We start from the raw sequence: 23,021 nt of genomic DNA, 5'->3' as shown, positions 1-23,021 counted from the left end.
AGTGATGGAAGATTAATATGATGAAGATAGACCCGGGGGCCATAGATTTCACTAGTGGCTTCTCTCAAGAGCATAAGTATTCTACGGTGGGTGAACAAATTACTGTTGAGCAATTGACAGAATTGAGCATAGTTATGAGAATATCTAGGTATGATCAAGTATATAGGCATCACGTCCGAGACAAGTAGACCGACTCCTTCCTGCATCTACTACTATTACTCCACTCATCGACCGCTATCCAGCATGCATCTAGAGTATTAAGTTCAAGAAAACAGGGTAACACCTTAAGCAAAATGACATGATGTAGAGGGATAAATTCATGCAATATGATAAAAACCCCATCTTGTTATCCTCGATGGCAACAATACAATACGTGCCTTGCTGCCCCTATTGTCACTGGGAAAGGACACCGCAAGATTGAACCCAAAGCTAAGCACTTCTCCCATTGCAGGAAAAACCAATCTAGTAGGCCAAACCAAACTGATAATTCGAAGAGACTTGCAAAGATAACCAATCATACATAAAAGAATTCAGAGAAGATTCAAATATTTTTCATAGATAATCTTGATCATAAACCCACAATTCCTCGTTCTCAACAAACACACCGCAAAAAGAAGATTACATCGAATAGAGCTCCACGAGAGAGGGGGAGAACATTGTATTGAGATCCAAAAAGAGAGAAGAAGCCATCTAGCTACTAACTATGGACCCGAAGGTCTGAGGTAAACTACTCACACTTCATCAGAGGGGCTATGATGATGTAGAAGCCCTCCGTGGTGGATGCCCTCTTCGGCGGAGCTCCGGAATAGGCCCCAAGATGGGATCTCGTGGGTACAGAAGGTTGTGGCGGTGGAATTAGGTTTTTGGCTCCGTATCTGATCGTTTGGGGGTACGTAGGTATATATAGGAGGAAGGAGTACGTCGGTGGAGCTTCGTGGGGCCCACGAGGGTGGGGGCGCGCCCTAGGGGGGTGGGCACGCCCCACTACCTCGTGCCCACCTCGTGGCTTTCTTGACGTAGGGTCCAAGTCTCCTGGATCATATTTGGTGAGAAAATCACGTTCCCGAAGGTTTCATTCCATTTGGACTCCATTTGATATTCCGTTTCTTCGAAACACTGAAATAGGCAAAAAAAACAGCAATTCTGGGCTAGGCCTCCGGTTAAGAGGTTAGTCCCAAAAATAATATAAAAGTGGAAAATAAAGCCCAATATGGTCCAAAACAGTAGATAATATAGCATGGAGCAGTCAAAAATTATAGATACGTTGGAGACGTATTACACCCCTCCTTGCCAGAGCAACCAGGCAAGCCCCCCCTTTGATCATCCCGATATTGCCCGTTCCATTCTCTCATGCTTGCATTAGATTTTGCTACTGTTATTGTTTGCTCCTATTCTGATGCATAGCCTGCTTTTGTAACCTGCTCATTGTTACCTACCTGCTTATCCTAAACTGCTTTGTCTAGGTTGGTTAGTGATCCATCAGTGATCCCCACCTTGTCCTTGTTGCCCCTGCTTCATCATTGAAGACCCGATCAACGGGATCGAAGACCAGGCCCCGGCACCGCACATCACTTTCCCCTTAGTTGCTCGACACTACTGGGTTACTATCGAGTGCCGAGGGTGAGACCACTACAGCACTTCTGATGTTAACCCTGTAGTGTAGCTATTCGGTCATGGTCATCGAGGGTGATTCCGCCTTAACCACTTCCGATAAGACTCTGTCATGCAACCCCTCAAGTGTGAACCTCGGGGGTGGTTACTCTTACGTTCACCTTGATGATTACATCGAGTGGAATTCACCGAGGGTGATTCCTCGGGTTTTCCCCTTGATGTTTGGACACATGGATACTTGGACTTTACCACTGTTACTTGCAAAGACAGGTCGGCCCTGAGGGTTACCCGCGCGAGCTTAATTGCGAGTGATGTGGAGTCGGGTTGACCTGGAGGGTGCCCGCGAGATAATTACGAGGCGTGGCCGGGCATTCTTAGCCCTTATTATCGCAAGTCCTCGAGACGGGGCGACGGGGTCACATCTTTCGTGAGTCTCTGCTTGTTACTGCGCGTCCCTAATCCACTACGATTTGGATATTTGATCCGAGGGGCCTTTGGCCTGATAGCACTAACCATCACGTGGGCATAGTATGGGCGTTCTGCGTCGTATGCATCAGCTGAAGCTTAATAGACGTCATGCGACTGAGCTGCGCGCGCTGGGTTGGACTGCGTAAGCACCTGGCGTTTTGAAGGAGGTAGGTAGGTCTGCTCATCGGCCGCCCATGCAACGTGCAAGAGTTCCCGGGGCGATGGAGGTTTAGTCCGGCATGCTTGACCTCTCTATTAAGCCAAGGTCGGGTTGCGGCGTATTGTTTGGCCAAGGCCGGGCATGACCCAGGAAAGTGTGTCCGGCCGGAGTTAATCGAGCGTGGTGGGTAAGTTGGTGCACCCCTGCAGGGAAGAAAACATCTATCGATAGCCTGTCCTACGGTAACGGACACTTGGAGTTGTATCCCGATCGATACAACTAGAACTGGATACTTGAGATGAGACATGGACATGAGGTGATAACTGGATAGTATGGCTCTGGGATTCCTTTCTCACAGGGAGTCAAGAAAGGATCTCTGGCCGAGGTTGATAACACTTCTACTACTTTACTTTATGCTACTCTACTCCCTCCGGTTGCTGCAAGATGGTGGTTTCCAGAAGATGCTAGTCTTTGATAGGCTAGGCTTTCCCCTTCTCTTCTGGCATTCTGCAGTCCAGTCCATAGATACAACCCTTTTCATTGATACCGATGCATATGTAGTGTAGATCCTTGCTTGCCAGTACTTTGGATGAGTACTCACGGTTGCTTTTCTCCCCCTTTTCCCCCTTACTTCTTCTTTCCGGTTGATGCAACTAGATGTCAGAGCCCAGGAGCCAGATGCCACCGTCGATGCCTACTACTACGTGGAGACCGCCGACGACCAGGAGTAGTTAGGAGGCTCCCAGGCAGGAGGCCTTGCCTTTTCGATCGTTGCTACTTTTGTGCTAGCCTTCTTAAGGCAAATTTGTCTAACTTATGTCTGTACTCAGATATTGTTGCTTCCGCTGACTCTTGTGTATTCGAGCTTATGTATTCGAGCCCTCGAGGCCCCTGGCTTGTAATATAAAGCTTGTATTATTTTAATTTGTGCCTAGAGTTGTGTTGTGATATCTTCCCGTGAGTCCTTGATCTTGATCGTACACATTTGCGTGTATGATTAGTGTAAGATTGAATCGGGGCATCACAAGTTGGTATCAGAGCCGACTTCCTGTAGGTAGCCCCCTTTCCAACTCCTTGGCCGAAGTCGAGTCTAGTCACTACAAAAACTTTTACTAACATTGGCTATGTGTCTTACGGGCCCACGTCGCCATTGGGTGGTATTAGGATCTTTTATTCCTCGTCTATACTTTGGGATTCTGATCTCTCTTCTATTCGGGTTAAAGATTTTACTGACTCTAACTTTAGGTTCTCGTAACCACTTCCTACCAGAGAGCCCCTTCATTCTAGATGATCGCCTGCTTCATCAGAAGATTCTGATGATACTCTTTGATGTTTTCCCGAGACCCTTGTGCCCACCGCCTTTGCAATTCCCTACCACCGATATATCCTTATGGATAAGTACATACAGTTGCCGTTCATACCTTTGTCCCTAGTTGCTCTTGTTTCTAAAAGATGCCCCGAAATACTCTCTGTTGTCCCGAGAACCCCTTCTGCAATTGCCTTGAAGTTCTTTGCCACATGAATACCCCTACGAATATTTCCTCTCAATTATCGAAGATTCTTCACCCCCAGTTGTTTGAGTGTTTCACAAAAATCTTCGAAATCCTACTCGATCTTTCGAAAATCCTTAGCAGCTTATTGCTCTTGAAATTATTGCTTGCTTGCTTTATGGTTAAATCCCATAAGTATAGTAATCTTATTGCATCCTTTGTCATTATTATTTGAGTCTATTGATTCAATATGTTGCGGATGCTCGCAATCCTCAGTCGGATCATAGAATTCATCCTTCCGGCTTGGACGTCATTTGACCAAGAGTTGTTTCTCGACCAATCAAATTGTCATCAATTGTATCCCTAGGGCTATTCAACTTACTTATCTTTTGATCAGAGCGTCTGCTTCTGATCTTCTATTTTTGAAATCATGATTTCTTTGCATTTGAAGCATCGAATTATTCAGATGTTTCCATAATCCGAAGCCTTTGCATTCTTTCTTCTTCTGGTGGAGTACCGATACTCACATCAGATCCAATGTGGACCGCCAGATCCTTTGTTGGATTTTATCTGACAACGTCCTTCATATTCAATAACCTCTTGGAGCCTTTTCTCAGATACATAAAGCCTTCGGTAAATTGTATCCTCTGCGTTCTCAACCATGCTCTGCCTTCGAGCTTGTGTTATTTTACTAGTGGAGTTTGTGGTATATGTTCCCAAGATGCCCCTATGGGTTGAACCTATGCCTTCCTTAATCCATGTGAACCCGAGTGTTTTCACGAGTCATACTCTTCTGGTGTTTTGCCAGATAACATTTCAACACTACAACTTCATTGAACGCGAGAAGTGAATGAAAGGTTATGCATTGGAGAAGTGGGAAGTCGACCTTGAACTTTGTGTTCATGCCCATGGACCTAATGTGGATCTTATCATGGAAGCTTCTTGTGATATAATAATCCCCTTATTATAAATTCATACGGTATCTATGTTTGGTCCTTTGCAACTGTGGTTCTGACCATGATTGTTCCCCCTTTAATTCCATTTCTCGGACAAGTTAAAGCACTTGTCTTCTGCAGATCAATGCATGTCCGCAACCTCTATTTTGATCTTCCTTCGAGTATTACCCTATGGTACCTCGATAATATCAAAGAACTGTGTTGCTTCCTATGAGTGTACATCTAGTATTGCTTCTCACCGATTTCAGATTTCCCCCTGGATCTGACTTATTAATCACTCAAGGACACCGATAAGTGAATCGGTTGAATCAATTCCGCACACCAATTCTATAACTCTAAGTAATTTTCATTACTTGCGAGTTTAATAATCCTTCAAGTCATTCCTAGCCTGGCCGGCTATGTCATTATCGTGCTAAATTTTAACTGTGCTACCTGGTCCTTCCCGGAACAGAATTTTTGACGATGAGCTAATCTTATGTCGATCTTCCTGGTCATACCATTTCGCCTTGAACAGCAAGCTTGCTTTTGAGTTTGTGTTGTACCTGTGGTTCCAATAACTTTTCGCTTCATCATTCCTTTGACTTGATGTCATCGCCGATCGATTACATCTTCCTGAAATCTCTCGACAATTGTGTCGTGCTCGTTAACATTCTGAGCTCTTCCAGCATATCAATCGAATTCGTGATGAGAAATACCATCCTTGGCCTTTGATGATTTGACTTATCATCGACAACTCCCTTGTCTTCTTTCTAACACATGTTTGATCATGTATTGGTTATACCTTGGACTCCTTGCTGTTCCTACAATTGTTCCTTCAGTATTTCTTGTGATCTTGAACTCCAACCCCTATGTGTAACACCATGTTAATGCTACCTTGAAGCATGAATGAGGTATTCTGCATATAAACAAGAACATTGGAAGCACATTGTTGAATGTTTCTTGATCTATTATCCAAACACCGTTGTATGGGTAATATCATGAAACTTCTCTCCCCTTACCTAAAGAGTTTTCTACATTATATCCTGTCATGGATATCATGGTCTGCTTGTCCTTGGGAAGGATATACCCTTGAAATATGTGTTTAAACACATTTTTCCTTTCCATTGTTCTATTTATTCTGGTAATCTCTTTTTCCTTCCCTAGTTTTGTTTAACCTTCTTGCGATCTATATGATCTAAGCAGTAATTTTTTTCTGCTTATGTAAATACCTTGGTGTAGAACCGTGTCAGCAAGACCCTATTACTATAGTTGATGACATTTCGGTACCCATCGATGGACGAAAACTTTGCCTATTGGTCCGCCTCGTTCAACGAGCAGGAAAATAGTTCTCTCCGTCCCTCTCCCTTGGTACCAACGATGTTGACAACATAACTGATAGTCTATCATCTGACATGCCTTTCTATCTGTTGGAAATATGCCCTAGAGGCAATAATAAAATGGTTATTATTATATTTCCTTGTTCATGATAATTGTCTATTGTTCATGCTATAATTGTGTTATCCGGAAATTGTAATACATGTGTGAATACATAGACCACAACATGTCCCTAGTGAGCCTCTAGTTGACTAGCTCGTTGATCAACAGATAGTCATGGTTTCCTGACTATGGACATTAGTTGTCATTGATAATGAGATCACATCATTAGGAGAATGATGTGATGGACAAGACCCAATCCTAAGCATAGCACAAGATCATGTAGTTCGTTTGCTAGAGATTTTCCAATGTCAAGTATCATTTCCTTAGACCATGAGATTGTGCAACTCCCGGATACCGTAAGAGTGCTTTGGGTGTGCCAAACGTCACAACGTAACTGGGTGGCTATAAAGGTGCACTACGGGTATCTCTGAAAGTGTCTGTTGGGTTGGCACGAATCGAGACTAGGATTTGTCACTCCGTATGACGGAGAGGTATCTCTGGGCCCACTCGGTAATGCATCATCATAATGAGCTCAATGTGACCAAGTGTTTGGTCACGGGATCATGCATTAAGGTATGAGTAAAGTGACTTGCCGGTAACGAGATTGAACGAGGTATTGGGATACCGACGATCGAATCTCGGGCAAGTAACGTACCGATTGACAAAGGGAATTGCATACGGGATTGATTGAATCCTCGACATCGTGGTTCATCTGATGACATCATCGAGGAGCATGTGGGAGCCAACATGGGTATCCAGATCCCGCTGTTGGTTATTGACCGGAGAGTCGTCCCGGTCATGTCTGCGTGTCTCCCGAACCCGTAGGGTCTACACACTTATGGTTTGATGACGCTAGGGTTGTAGAGATATTAGTATGCGGTAACCCGAAAGTTGTTCGGAGTCCCGGATGAGATCCCGGACGTCACGAGGAGTTCCGGAATGATCCGGAGGTAAAGATTTATATATAGGAAGTCAAGTTTCGTCCATCAGGAAAGTTTCGGGGGTCACCGGTATTGTACCGGGACCACCGAAAGGGTCCCGGGGGTCCACCGGGTGGGGCCACCTATCCCGGAGGGCCCCATGGGCTGAAGTGGGAGGGGAACCAGCCCATGGTGGGCTGGTGCGCCCCCCCTTGGGCCTCCCTATATGCCTAGGGTTGGAAACCCTAGGGGTGGGGGGCGCCCTACTTGGCTTGGGGGGGAGGGAGGGCAGCCGCACCCTTGCTCTTGGTGCCTCCCTCTCCCTCCGTAACACCTCTCCTCCCCGCTTGCGCTTGGCGAAGCCCTGCCGGGATCCCGCTACTTCTACCACCACGCCATCGTGCTGCTGGACCTCCGTCAACCTCTCCCTCCCCCTTGCTGGATCAAGAAGGAGGAGACGTCTTCCCCGACCGTACGTGTGTTGAACGCGGAGGTGCCGTCCGTTCGGCACATGGTCATCGGTGATTTGGATCACGGCGAGTATGACTCCATCAACCCCGTTCTCTTGAACGCTTCCGCTCGTGATCTACAAGGGTATGTAGATGCACTACTCTCTCTCGTTTCTAGATGACTCCAGAGATTGATCTTGGTGAAGCGTAGAAATTTTTTATTTTCTGCAACGTTCCCCAACAGTGGCATCATGAGCTAGGTCTATGCGTAGTTTCTATGCACGATTAGAACACAAAGCAGTTGTGGGCGTCGATATTGTCAATTTACTTGCCGTTACTAGTCTTATCTTGATTCGGCGGCATCGTGGGATGAAGCGGCCCGGACCGACCTTACACGTACGCTTACGTGAGACAGGTTCCACCGACTGACATGCACTAGTTGCATAAGGTGGCTGGCAGGTGTCTGTCTCTCCCACTTTAGTCCGATCGGATTCGATGAAAAGGGTCCTTATGAAGGGTAAATAGAAATTGGCATATCACGTTCTGGTTTTGGCGTAGGTAAGAAACGTTCTTGTTAAGAAACCTATAGCATCCACGTAAAAATTTGCAACAACAATTAGAGGACGTCTAACTTGTTTTTGCAGCATGTGCCGTGAGATGTGATATGGCCAAAAGGATGTGATGAATGATATATGTGATGTATGAGATTGATCATGTTCTTGTAATAGGAATCACGACTTGCATGTCGTTGAGTATGACAACTGGCATAGGAGTTGTCTTAATTTATTTATGACCTGCGTGTCAACATAAATGTCATGTAATTACTTTACTTTATTGCTAAACCGTTAGCCATAGTAGTAGAAGTAATAGATGACGAGACAACTTCATGAAGACACGATGATGGAGATCATGATGATGGAGATCATGGTGTCATGCCGGTGACGACGATGATCATGGCACCCCGAAGATGGAGATTAAAAGGAGCAAAATGATATTGGCCATATCATGTCACTATTTGATTGCATGTGATGTTTATCATGTTTTACATCTTATTTGCTTAGAACGACGGTAGCTTAAATAAGATGATCCCTCGCAATAATTTCAACAAAGTGTTCCCCCTAACTGTGCACCATTGCGAAGGTTCGTTGTTTTCCAAGCACCACGTGATGATCGGGTGTGATAGATTCTAATGTTCGAATACAATGGGTGTAAGCCAGATTTACACACGCAATACACTTAGGCTGACTTGACGAGCCTAACATGTACAGACATGGCCTCGGAACACGGAAGACCGAAAGGTCGAGCATGAGTCATATAGAAAATACGATCAACATGAAGATGTTCACCGATGTTGACTAGTCCGTCTCACGTGATGATCGGACACGGCCTAGTTGACTCGGATCATGTTTCACTTAGATGACTAGAGGGATGTCTAGCTGAGTGGGAGTTCATTGAATAATTTGATTAGATGAACTTAATTATCATGAACTTAGTCTAAAATCTTTACAATATGTCTTGTAGATCAAATGGCCCATGCTAATGTTGCCCTCAACTTCAACGCGTTCCTAGAGAAAACCAAGCTGAAAGATGATGGCAGCAACTATACGGACTGGGTCCGGAACCTGAGGATCATCCTCATAGCTGCCAAGAAAGATTATGTCCTAGAAGCACCGCTAGGTGACGCACCCATCCCAGAGAACCAAGACGTTATGAACGCTTGGCAGCAGCGTGCTGATGATTACTCCCTCGTTCAGTGCGGCATGCTTTACAGCTTAGAACCGGGGCTCCAAAAGCGTTTTGAGCAACATGGAGCATATGAGATGTTCGAAGAGCTGAAAATGGTTTTCCAAGCTCATGCCCGGGTCGAGAGATATGAAGTCTCAGACAAGTTCTTTAGTTGTAAGATGGAGGAAATTAGTTCTATTAGTGAACACATACTCAAGATGTCTGGGTTGCACAACCGCTTGACCCATCTGGGAGTTAATCTCCCGGATGACGCGGTCATTGACAGAATCCTTCAGTCACTTCCACCGAGCTACAAGAGCTTTGTGATGAACTTCAATATGCAGGGGATGGAAAAGACCATTCCTGAGGTATATTCAATGCTGAAATCGGCAGAAGTGGAGATCAAAAAGGAACATCAAGTGTTGATGGTGAATAAAACCACTAAGTTCAAGAAAGGCAAGGGTAAGAAGAACCTCAAGAAGGACGGTAAGGGAGTTGCCGCACCCGGTAAGCCAGTTGCCGGGAAGAAGCCAAAGAATGGACCCAAGCATGAGACTGAGTGCTTTTATTACAAGGGAAGTGGTCACTGGAAGCGGAACTGCCCCAAGTACTTAGCGGACAAGAAGGCCGGCAACACCAAAGGTATATGTGATATACATGTTATTGATGTGTACCTTACCAGCACTCGTAGTAGCTCCTGGGTATTTGATACCGGTGCGGTTTCTCATATTTGTAACTAAAAGCAGGAGCTGCGGAATAAGCGGAGACTGGCGAAGGACGAGGTGACGATGCGTGTCGGGAATGGTTCCAAGGTCGATGTGATCGCCGTCGGCACGCTACCTCTACATTTACCTACGGGATTAGTTTTAAACCTCAATAATTGTTATTTAGTGCCAGCTTTGAGCATGAACATTGTATCAGGATCTCGTTTAATTTGAGATGGCTACTCATTTAAATCCGAGAATAATGGTTGTTCTATTTATATGAGAGATATGTTTTATGGTCATGCCCCGCTGGTGAATGGTTTATTCTTAATGAATCTCGAGCGTAATGTTACACATATTCATAGTGTGAATACCAAAAGATGTAAGGTTGATAATGATAGTCCCACATACTTGTGGCACTGCCGCCTTGGTCACATAGGTGTCAAACGCATGAAGAAGCTCCATGCAGATGGACTTTTGGAGTCTCTTGATTATGAATCATTTGACACGTGCGAACCATGCCTCATGGGTAAAATGACCAAGACTCCGTTCTCCGGAACAATGGAGCGAGCAACCAACTTATTGGAAATCATACATACTGATGTGTGCGGTCCAATGAGTGTTGAGGCTCGTGGTGGCTATCGTTATGTTCTCACTCTCACTGATGACTTGAGTAGATATGGGTATCTCTACTTAATGAAACACAAGTCTGAGACCTTTCGCCCCCTACATTATGACAAGTATTTAGACCAGAGCTGCAAAAGCCACAAATTAGCCCAAATTATGAGCAATGTTCTATATATTATACGTAGTACTAGCGAGATGCCCATGCGTTCCACAGAACATCAACATGATCAAGGGGAGGCCTAATTTGCAAATATGGAGAGGGATGTGGGTATCTTTTTTCAAAATTGCCATAGTTTCCTTCCTATCCGTCAGATATAAATCGGACGGCCTATATTGTAGGATGGCAGGCACACCATCATCAACAACTCCGTTTTTTATAAGAGTAGAGATAAAATATATTATATGTAGTATAACATGTTCATAACCACACCATGTGTATCACCGTTATATATATTCACACATGCGTCGGTTTAAAACACTATAATAAATTCTTCAAATATCCGAATTCGCTTTTTATAATGAAGTATGATATCTATTCATCTTTTTATAATGAAGTACTCCATCTGTCGAGAATATCGACGATGTTTCCAATAACCAGGCAATCAGGCCATAAGGCTGTAACAGACAAAGCGCGCTCAGGGAACTTATGCTATATTACTGCAAAGTGTAAGAAGCATCTTCGAAGAAAATAGTACCCCCACCGATACCTTTCTTCGGTGCTCATTGTTATTATGGGACTTGTGCAATAGATTTTTTGTACTCATGAGTTCCGTTGTGTGCCGACCATCATTGAAAACTATAAGAGCGCTAGCTTTCGGCTTCACCCAGTCTGAGGTCCGGCTCGGGTGACCCGATCGTGACAATCGCAGAGGTGCTCCCTTTACTCCCTAGCCGAACAATCGGGAACGTAGGGGTAAACACAGGAGCGAGGCAACCCAGCTTGCAAATCGCTTAAGTCAATATGGTGCATATTGTGGCGTAATACACGAACAAGGAACGAAGCCGTACAAGTATAATCATATGCAAGAGGAAAAAGCTTCATGAAGGAAGCCCCCAAGTAAATGGGGTATTTGAATTTGTGCGTCACAAACAAAGTTTGGACAAAGAAAAAGTTTTACAAGCAACTTTTTTCCAAAAAAGTATAATGCTTGGTCGAGCCGAACACAAGTTAAAAATTGAAACTTTGAGCATGAAAGCGACTTAGCTGGTTAATGTGTTCGGCATTGATGACGCGGTCCGAGCTTGATGCGGGACAAGGTTCCATCCCCTAAGCCGGTCCCGAGGTGGCGGAGCAAAGAGCTCGGCACTCCGAAGTGGTGACATAGCATGGTCAATGCAGGCCGGCAGAGTGATGCCGAAGTCCCCGGCATGGGGTAATGAAGTGTTGACGAAGCCCCCCGTCCAGCCGTGGTGACGCCAAAGGATATAGTCCGGCTGGATCATTTTCCTGTGGCACATAAAATAGTGTAAACCGGAGATAATAGTAATAAAAAAATCGTTGCATAATCAATAATTTATGCAAAGTGAGTAATAAAAGAAATATGGCCTGGCGCCGAAGTCAATGTCGATGCAGGGCATCGGCGTGATGCGGTAAAGGCGTGGCAAAGCCTGAATTCACAGGTCGGTCCGAGTTCCGGATGAGGCATTCGCCGAACTATGTACGGAGACTGACCGGACCACCATGAGACCGTCGTTAATGCAGCCACCATTTGATAGACTTGTGTACATATGATGGACAAATCAGAGTAATAATTCCTTGGGAAAAATTGAACCCAAACAAGCAAAAAATACCAGGATTAATAGCACCTGGTTTATTTGTTGTAGCAATCCGAAGGAAGGTGATTCCAAAATTGGGACTCGATCCGCACACCCGTTACCGGAGTAGGTTGATGAAGAGATGATGAAGCCCCCGGTCCAGCCGAGATGTCGAAGTAGGTCGGTGTGATGGACACCGGCTCGGAGGAGCAATAGTGCGGCCCTGCCAATGCAGGTCGTGACATGGTCAATGACGGCTTGATGAAGTGACCGTGCGGCGATGCCGATGTGCCCGCTCCGTGTAACCCGTGGGGCGGCGATGTTGGTGATGATTTATTCTTTGCGATGCCAAACTGTTGTTCAGCTTGCCGAGGTGATGATCCGAAGAAGTTGAGCTCGGCTCAACAAAGTGACGACGTGTCTAGCGCAGGTTGGCAGCCGTGGAGCAATATTGCCGGACTGGTTTGACACCAGTATGATGTTGAAGATCATGTTCAAAAGATCTTAGTGGGATGTGTTCGGGAACAAAACACAATACCCCATACAAAACTTCCTTCAAAAAGGATGTCCGAAATCCCGTATATAAAAAAGACGAACTCGGGTCGGATTCGTTTTCGCGCAGAAAACATATCCGAAAAGTGATGCACTAATCGGAAGGTTCCTGGAGTTTGAACGGTCGGATCGAGCTGAAATTTGGAGGTCTGTTAGATATAGGAATTCCACAGCCGATCAACGGTTGGATCTTCCAAAGGACATCTGAGCTAGAAGCTGGACACCATGCCCTAAACTCGTCCAGATTCCCGTCTAGATTTGACAGGGCTGCGGTATATCGTGGATTGCCAGAGATTCCTCCATCGGAACTCGATGAAATTTTCCAGGGTTGTTGTAGACCCAATTCCACACAATCCCACCAAAGCAATCGTTAAAACGACATTTGCGGAGGTGGTGGCGGCGGATACAAGTTCGCTATCCAGAAAAACAGCACGGTCGCCCGAGGGCAGTGTTGACGTTGAGCCCCCGGGATCCTTGGGTGATTCCTCCATGATCTTGATAGAGATCGGAGTTGACGTTGATGAAGGCCCTCATCCGAACATGACGATCGGAGATAGGACGCAGTCCTTGGTCGAACCGAGGTGACCAGTCGAGCTGGCGAAGATGCCGAAGTCGCAGTTGATCTGCAGGCGAGCCATCGACCTTTTGCCGAACACACAGTGGAACTCTCAATGAAAGCACTAATGTCGGTGTCAAAACCGGCGGATCTCGGGTAGGGGGTCCCGAACTGTGCGTCTAGGCCGGATGGTAATAGGAGACAAGGGACACGATGTTTTTACCCAGGTTTAGGCCCTCTCGATGGAGGTAAAACCCTACTCCTGCTTGATTAATATTGATGATATGGGTAGTACAAGAGTAGATCTACCACGAGATCAAGGAGGCTAAACCCTAGAAGCTAGCCTATGGTATGATTGTTGTATATGATTGTCTATCGACTAGCCTGGCCTCGGTTTATATAGTGCACCAGAGGCCTAGGATAACAAGAGTCCTAGTCGAATACGCCGGTGGGGAGGAGTCCTTGTCTTGATCGCCAAGTCTTGTGAAATCTTCCTTGTATGCGGCAACTGTCCGAACTGGCCCACGAGTATACGGCCATGGGGGTCCTCGGCCCAATCTAATAGATCGGGAGATGACGTGGTGAGTACCCCCTAGTCCAGGACACTGTCACCTACTGTATTCCGACTTCTCTATGGATTATAAACTATTTTACTAGCCATAGATTCATCAAAATAAGCAAACAACACACAAAAAACAGAATCTGTCAAAAACAGAACAGTCTGTAGTAATCTGTAACTACCGCAAACTTATGGAACACAAAAAAATCTACCAAAATAGGACGACCTAGACAATTTGTTTATTGATCAGCAGCAATTGGAATCAGTACTTTATCATGTTCCGGTGATTTTTAACAATTCGGGCACTGAGCGCAAAGTTTCTGGAAATTACAGCAAGATCAAATAACTATCATCCAAGAAGATCCTATAGGTCTAACTTGGCACAAACACTAATTAAAACACAAAACCACATCCAAACAGAAGGTAGATGGATTATTTATTCCTAAACAGAAGCAAAAACTAAAAAACTAAAATAAAATTGGGTTGCCTCCCAACAAGCGCTATCGTTTAACGCCCCTAGCTACGCATAAAAGCGAGGATAGATCTAGGTATTGCCATAATAGTGGTATGACAAATCATGAAAACTTCTCTCATATTCTCTACGTTCAGTAGCAAGTTTTCTTTGAGGCAAGCAAAAGAAATCAAAAGGGCTAAATTTAATGGGACAAAAGTCCCCAAGATCAATCTCGGGAGGTACGGGTGCCTCCCTAGGCCCCTTGTATTGCACAACCAATTCATCATTAAGAGCATTCTTTTGGAAAAAAGCTACAAGCCTTCGTTCAAGAGGAAAACCTAGACCATTATTCTGAATAGACAAATCATCATTAAGCTCAGAAATTTTATCAACTAGAACATCGGCAGGAACCTTTTTCCTAAGATTTTCATTGTAAGCAATATGATCTAAAGATTGTAAACGCATCATGTCTTCTTGATTAAAGAGGATAGCTTCAATGGGAGGATGAATAGCATCCACCCTATGATGCGCAAAGATTTCTTTGGCCTCTTTTATTATAAATCTAAACTCATGAGCCAAAAAGATAGTAGCGGCACGCTTAACAGAAGAATGCTCAATATTAGAGAATTCTAAGAAGATTCGTTGTATGCAAGGATGCATGTGCATAAATTGTCATTCAAGTTCAACTATAAGCATGGCAATAGCGTCCGCAAGAGTACTAGTTCTATGAAGAATAGAACTGCCCGTAGAGGGCAAAGCACCGGCACAAGTAAAGAAATCTTGGAGAACTCCTTTTCCAATAATATTACCACTACCAACACGAAATTTTTTTGTATGCAAGGTAGGGGGTTCTTCAGTGGGAGCATCAGAATTCTCCATGATATTATTATTGTCCATATCGGCAATAATTTCCCCGAATTCAGACATAACGACAAGCAAGTGAGAAAAAGGCAAACGGAAAAAGAGAAGGAGATTGGGAGAGAGACGGCGAATAAAACGGCAAGGGTGAAGTGGGGGAAAGGAAAACGAGAGGCAAATGGCAACTAATGTAATGCGAGAGATAGGGATTGTGATGGGTACTTGGTATGTTGACTTTTGTGCAGACTCCCCGGCAACGGCGCCAGAAATTCTTCTTGCTACCTCTTGAGCTTGCATTGGATTTCCCCGAAGAGGAGAGGATAGATGCAGCAAAGTAGCGTAAGTATTTCCCTCAGTTTTTGAGAACCAAGGTATCAATCCAGTAGGAGGATACACGCAAGTCCCTTGTACCTACACAAAAACAATAGCTCCTCGCAACCAACGCGAATAGGGGTTGTCAATCCCTTTAGGGTCACTTACAAGGGTGAGATCTGATAGAGATGATAAATAATATTTTTGGTATTTTTGATATAGAGATGCAAAGTGAAAAGTAAAAGGCAAAGTAAAAAAGCAAAGCAATAATAAAGTGATGGAGATTGATATGATGAGAATAGACCCGGGGGCCATAGATTTCACTAGTGGCTTCTCTCAAGAGCATAAGTATTCTATGGTGGGTGAACAAATTACTGTTGAGCAATTGACAGAATTGAGCATAGTTATGAGAATATCAAGGTATGATCATGTATATATGCATCACGTCCGAGACAAGTACACCGACTCCTGCCTGCATCTACTACTATTATTCCACTCATCGACCGCTATCCAGCATGCATCTAGAGTATTAAGTTAAAAACAGAGTAACACCTTAAGCCAGATGACATGACGTAGAGAGATAAATTCATGCAATATGAAATAAACCCCATCTTGTTATCCTCGATGGCAACGATACAATACGTGCCTTGCTGCCCCTTCTGTCACTGGGAAAGGACACCGCAAGATTGAACCCAAAGCTAAGCACTTCTCCCATGGCAAGAAAAACCAATCTAGTAGGCCAAACCAAACTGATAATTCGAAGAGACTTGCAAAGATAACCAATCATACATAAAAGAATTCAGAGAAGATTCAAATATTATTCATAGATAGACTTGATCATAAACCCACAATTCATCGGTCTCAATAAACACACCGCAAAAAGGAGATTACATCGAATAGATCTCCACGAGAGAGGGGGAGAACTTTGTATTGAGATCCAAAAAGAGAGAAGAAGCCATCTAGCTACTAACTATGGACCCGAAGGTCTGAGGTAAACTACTCACACTTCATCAGAGGGGCTATGATGATGTAGAAGCCCTCCGTGATGACGGCCCTCTCCGGCGGAGCTCCGGAATAGGCCCCAAGATGGGATCTCATGGATACAGAAAGTTGCGGCGGTGGAATTAGGTTTTTGGCTCCGTATCTGATCGCTTGGGGCTATGTAGGTATATATAGGAGGAAGGAGTACGTCGATGGAGCTCTGAGGGGCCCATGAGGCAGGGGACGCGCCACCCTCATGACCGCCTCTTGGCTCCCTTGAAGTAGGGTCCAATTCTCCTGGATCACGTTCGGTGAGAAAATCAAGTTCCCGAAGGTTTCATTCCGTTTGGACTCTATTTGATATTCCGTTTCTTCGAAACACTGAAATAGGCAAAAAAACAGCAATTCTGGGCTGGGCCTCCGGTTAATAGGTCAGTCCCAAAAATAATATAAAAGTGGAAAATAAAGCCCAATATAGTCCAAAACAGTAGATAATATAGCATGGAGCAATCAAAAATTATAGATACGTTGGAGACGTATCAGCCGCCAGCCACCACCGGCTGAACCGCCGGCACCAACGCCGCCTCGCCGCCCCGAAACAAATCCCCACCGTCGGTCCGCCGCCGCCCCGGCCAGCCCTATAGGCCCCCCGTCCCCCACCCTGAACCCTAAGATAGATAGTGGGGTACCTCTCCGGTGAGCCCCCATCCCCGCAGCGGTTGGTTCTTCCTTAACTCCGGCGAGCCCCCCCACCCCCTGAAAATCGACTAACCCAAAAGTCGATTCAGTCGACTGAACTGTAGCTAAATCGGAGCAGAGCAGTAGCACGAGCGAGGGGGAGAGCAGCAGCAGCGCGAGCGAGCGAGAGCCGGAGCAGCAATAGCTGGGCGAGCCAGCGATCGAGCGAGAGACGGAGCAGCAGCAGCTGGGCGAGCGAGCGATCGAGCGAGTGCCGGAGCAGGAGCAGGAGCGCGAGCGAGCAAGCGAGAGCCGGAGCAGCAGCAGCAGCGCGAGCGAGCGAGAGCCAGAGCAGCAGCAGCAGCAGATCCGACTGGTATGGACACCGCCGCCGAAGGGGCCTCGCACTGGGGGAGAGCCGCCATGGAGATGTCACCCGCAGCGCCGACTTCAAGGTAGCCGCTCCATGGGGGTGCGGGATGGAGCACCGTCGGCGCCAGGAGGTCGAGCTAAGGAGAAGGTATGATGCGATGAGTGTACAACCTCTTTGGTGGCGCCGAGTAGGCCTCGGCTTCGTCGGAGGAGTCGGTGAGGATGTTGAGGTTCCGGTGGAGCAGGTTAAGGCAGTGTTGTGGGGATGGAGCAACCGTGATAGACGAGGCGATCATCGGAGAAGCTCCTTGGAGGTGGAGGACGTGGCGGCTGAACCGGCGGGACGACAAGATGGACGATGGATCCTCATCCGGGGAGGTGGACGAGGGACGTCGAGCTGTTGCGGTGGACGACGTCCTCGGGGAAGAGGCTCCGGCTGGGCAGCGGTGAGGTGGCGGACGAAGGAGGGTGGGGTTTCGCGGCTAGAGCGGAGAGGTTATGGCGGCCTGGGATTTCGAATGGCAAAAAGGAGGCGATGGGAGGGGTGAACCATGACTTAGGGACGCGCTTGTCCAAAATGGAGGGTGTGTTACAAAAGTACCCCCCACCGATTTGAACTAGCGGCCCTTTCGGCTCAGGGTTAGAAGGGGGATTTCGCGTGTCGGGATTTGGCAGCTGGAGGGAGTTTTCACGTGCGTTGTAGTTTCGAGATAGCAAGGCGCGGGTTGTGAAGGCGCCATTTTTGGGAGCACGATATCTGAATTTTCAGGATATAACAAGGCGCGGGTTGAATTTTAGGGACAAGCCTAACGTGTAATATTGTACTTGTACGTACCAAATCAATTCGTACTTCCCTCAACCAAACAGAAAACAAAAAAATAAAACTATTCACACCACACAAAGAGAGAGTCTTGCCCCGTTTTACTGTAAAAATGCAATTCAAAGCTACTCCCTCCTTCCATCTATATAGGGCCTAATGCATTTTTCGATGCTAACTTTGACCAAATATTAGAGCAATAATATATGACATGCAACTTACAGAAAGCACACTGTTAAATTCGTCTGTGAAAGGTTCTTTCAATGATATAATTTTCACATTGTGCATGTCATGTACTATTAATCTTGTCAATAGTCAAAGGCGGTCTTAAAAACGCATTACGCCCTATATAGATGGAAGGCGGGAGTATGAATCCATGTTATGTCCAATTAAATTTTTTCGCTTGCTGTATAATGCATGTAACCTACTCATACCAACATTTTAGTGCATTCCAAATGTCTATACTACCGCTGCAATTCGAAATGAATTTGAATTCATTTCTCTATTTCAATAAGAATCTACAATCGTGATTGTTGCCAACATCAACCATCATTCGTGTATTACCTTAATAACACACCACATGATTACTATAGAGATAGATATGAACTATGTGTACTACATGAACTCGAATTCTATTTTTTGAATACACTTGATGTTGATTCCAAATAATAGTACATTTGATGTACTAACTATATATTCATAATCTAAACCATGTTCCTGTAGCGACCCGAGCTCAAACGGTCAAGTCTCTGTGCTTCAGTGTCATCCTTAAATCGGTAATGCTGACACACACAGTACTCGAAGGATTTATAACAGAGTAGCAATAACACACTTATTACATCAAATGTCTCCAAAGAGAACTTATTACAATAAATATGGCTTAAGGCCATCTAACACGATAATAGCGGAAGGCTTGGAAGATAAAGTGAGTCCATCAACTCAACGGCATAGCTGAGTGCATGACAATGACCTATCGCACCTTTACTCGTCGTCTGAAAAGTCTGCAACATAATACGTTGCAGCCCGAAAACGGGTTAGCACGTGGAATATGCTGGCAATATAACATAGTAGAGCAATGAACAGATAAATGCTATTACTACATGCATATATTGCTGGTGGAGGCTCTATGGTTATATGTTTTTGCAAAAAGCCAATTTTTCCCTACAAAAAAGTAATAAATTTTATTTAACTATCATGGTAGTTGAAACATCATTGAGAAGGTTCCTCCAACTCAATCCCAATTAAAGGTAATTATAAACCCAACAAATTAGATTACAGTGATGAGATACAATAGGATAATCCAAGTAATAGATACTCAAGATGTCCATAACCGGGGACACGGCTAACCATGATTAGTTTTTACACTCTACAGAGGTTTGCACACTTTTCCCCACAAGACTCGATCTCCTCCGTTGGATTTTCTCGCACTACATGATGTTTGAGAAACGGATGACCAAGACACAGTCTTTCAGAAACATTAACTCTTTTGTAACACCCCCAGTCTCATGCTATAGTAACCCTCTATGATTAAGCCTAATCATTTGGCTAAAGAATACTTAATCACCTTTGTTCAATATCTCTTTCAACTCCCATCTGAATTCAAATTCAAATCATAAGTGAAATTTGAAGTTGCACAAAAGTTGCTGGAAAAATGTTCATCATTTAGAAAATATTCCAATACAATTTGATGTAAATAAAAACAACATCACTAATATGCTAAAATGGACACTAACATTTATAACAGTGCCATTCCAGAAATTTAAAATGCAAATTCATTTATGAAAATTCCAAATGAATCTAAACCTCTCCCAAAATAATTGTGGCAGTGCCTAAAAATGCACTGGACTTTTATGATCCAGTTCCACAATTTTCCTAAATCATTAGGGTCCCGAGATAAATCATTTTCCTTCTCTGGTAATTATAGAAAAAGAAAAGGAAAAGCAGAAGAGAGAGAGAGAGAGAGAGAGAGAGAGAGAGCAACCCCCTCCCTGGACCGAACCCACCTGGGTCGGCCCACCTAACCCACCCGAGCCAGCCCAGCCTCCCACGATCCCCCGATCGCCTTCCTGTTCGAGCGACCGCGGGTGCGGTCGCCATCCAACCACCTCGCCAGCGACGCCCGACGAGAGGATAAGGCCTCCACCGCCCCGATGCCTCGGCCCCCTCGCCTCCCACTTGCCCTGCATCCCCCAACTCGCGCCAGTCCCTATCCCCTCGCACACTCCCTCCCCCTCCTCCAGATCCGCCTCACCGACCCGCCGTGCGCCGTCCGCCGTGCTGACCGCGGCCACCGCTGTCTCCGTCCCTCTCCGACGAGTCCTCGAGCGCCGTCATGCCCCGTGAAGTCTTCCTCGACCACCGGACCAAGCCAGGAGCCCCCACAACGAGCGCGGCGACCTCTCATTCCTCCTCAGCTCCGACGAACGCCAGCGTCGAATTCGGCCACCTCGCGCCTCCCCTAAGCCCACTAAGCACATCTGCAAGCTTGTTGTGAGCTACACTCCTCCCCCTCTCTTTTTCTTCCGTACGCGGCCGGAGTGGCTGGACCCGCCATGGCTGAGCCGAGCTCCGCCATTAAGCTCATTGTCCTCGCCCTGATGCTCCTCGTGCGGCGCTAACACCACCACCGAGCTCCTGGAGCTCCTAGTTGCTCAACGCGCCCCTCCGCCACCCTAGTCGTGCCCTAGACGTTCGAATCCATCGACGTCCGAACTCCGGCGCCGCTCCGGTCGGCGCTGCCATGGCTCTAGGCCATCCCAGCACGCGGGACCACCGCTGTTGGATGCATGCGGCTCCCCTCGTTCAAACGCGCGTGACAACGCTCGTTTTAACCGCCCCGTAGGATTTTTCCCGACGCGCTCCCGAACGCCGTTGCCACCTCCGCTCGCCGCCGGTGATGCTCCGGTCGTCCCAGACGCCGGTCGTCGACACCATCCTGTGCGCGGCGCCGGGCCGCGCCCTTAGGTCCAAGCCGCAGGTCTGGAGGCCCCCTGTAGCGTGGTCCCGGCCAACTCCGGCGAGGCGCCGCCGTGGCCTTGGTCGCCGGAGATCTCTCTCCGGCGCTGACGCCAATGTGCCATAGTGGGCCCCGCCCTTGGGTCGCTGACCAGTGGGTCCTGGTGGCCCAGTTGACTGGCTTGACCCGATCAACTGCTGACTGGGCTGCCTAGTGAGACTGACGTGTGGGCCCCACATGTTTAAAATGTTTAATAAATAAATAAAACTGCTAGTTAAAATCTGTTATTTAATTAGTAGTTAGTTAGTCACTGACACTTGGGGCTCACCCCTTTAATCAGTGTGTTAGATTAGTTTAACCCACTGTTTAACCCATAGAGGCTGACAGGTGGGCCCCACCTATATGTTTGACCAGTCAGCAGGTCAGCCAAATGCTGACGCACTACTGACGTCATATTCCATTTCTGTTAATTTGAATAATTCCATAAAATACTTTAATCTTTGAAAATTCATACAAAATAAACCGTAACCCAAATGAAAATGTTTTCTACATGAAAGTTGCTCAGAGAAATCCAATGAATCCGGATACGCGGTCCGTTTACCTGTCAGACGCCTCCAACTATCTGCACATGGAACTTTTCCCCTCCGGTCATCTCTCTGACATAGGTCCGGAACCGGGAATGCATTCCCGGTTGATTTCCCCCTTCACCTATATCGTGTAGCCATACGTTAGGCCACACCCGGCACAACATATTGCCACGTTATGCTTTGTGATGCTATGTTTGCTTTATATTTACTGTTTCTTCCCCCTCTTCTCTCCGGTAGACCGCGAGACCAATGCTGCCCCTGTGATCGACTACGTCGACGATGACCTTGCTACCTCTTGAGCACTGCGTTGGATTTCCCCGAAGAGGAAAGGATGAAGCAGCAAAGTAGCGTAAGTATTTCCCTCAGTTTTTGAGAACCAAGGTATCAATCCAGTAGGAGGCTACGTGCGAGTCCCTCGTACCTACACAAAGCAAATAACTCCTCGCAACCAACACGAATAGGGGTTGTCAATCCCTTCACGGTCACTTACAAGAGTTAGATCTGATGGAGATGATAGATAATATTTTTGGTATTTTTGGTAAAAAGATGCAAAGTGAAATAAATGGCAAAGTAAAAAAGCAAAGCAATAATAAAGTGATGGAATATTAATATGATGAAGATAGACCCGAGGGCCATAGATTTCACTAGTGGCTTCTCTCAAGAGCACAAGTATTCTACGGTGGGTCAACAAATTATTGTTGAGCAATTGACAGAATTGAGCATAGTTATGAGAATATCTACGTATGATCATGTATATAGGCATCACGTCCGAGACAAGTAGACCGACTCCTGCCTGCATCTACTACTATTACTCCAGTGATCGACCGCTATCCAGCATGCACCTAGACTATTAAGTTCATGAGAATAGATTAACGCCTTAAGCAAGATGACATGATGTAGAGGGATAAATTCATGCAATATGATAAAAAACCCCATCTTGTTATCCTCGATGGCAACAATACAATATGTGCCTTGCTGCCCCTACTATCACTGGGAAAGGACACCGCAAGATTGAACCCAAAGCTAAGCACTTCTCCCATTGCAAGAAAAACCAATCT

This window comes from Triticum urartu, chromosome 7A, assembly GCF_056163025.1.
Source record: "Triticum urartu cultivar PI428250 chromosome 7A, HENAU_Tu73, whole genome shotgun sequence".
Taxonomy (NCBI): Eukaryota; Viridiplantae; Streptophyta; class Magnoliopsida; order Poales; family Poaceae; genus Triticum; species Triticum urartu.
The sequence above is the reverse complement of the archived record's forward strand: the minus strand, read 5'-3'. Positions refer to the sequence as shown.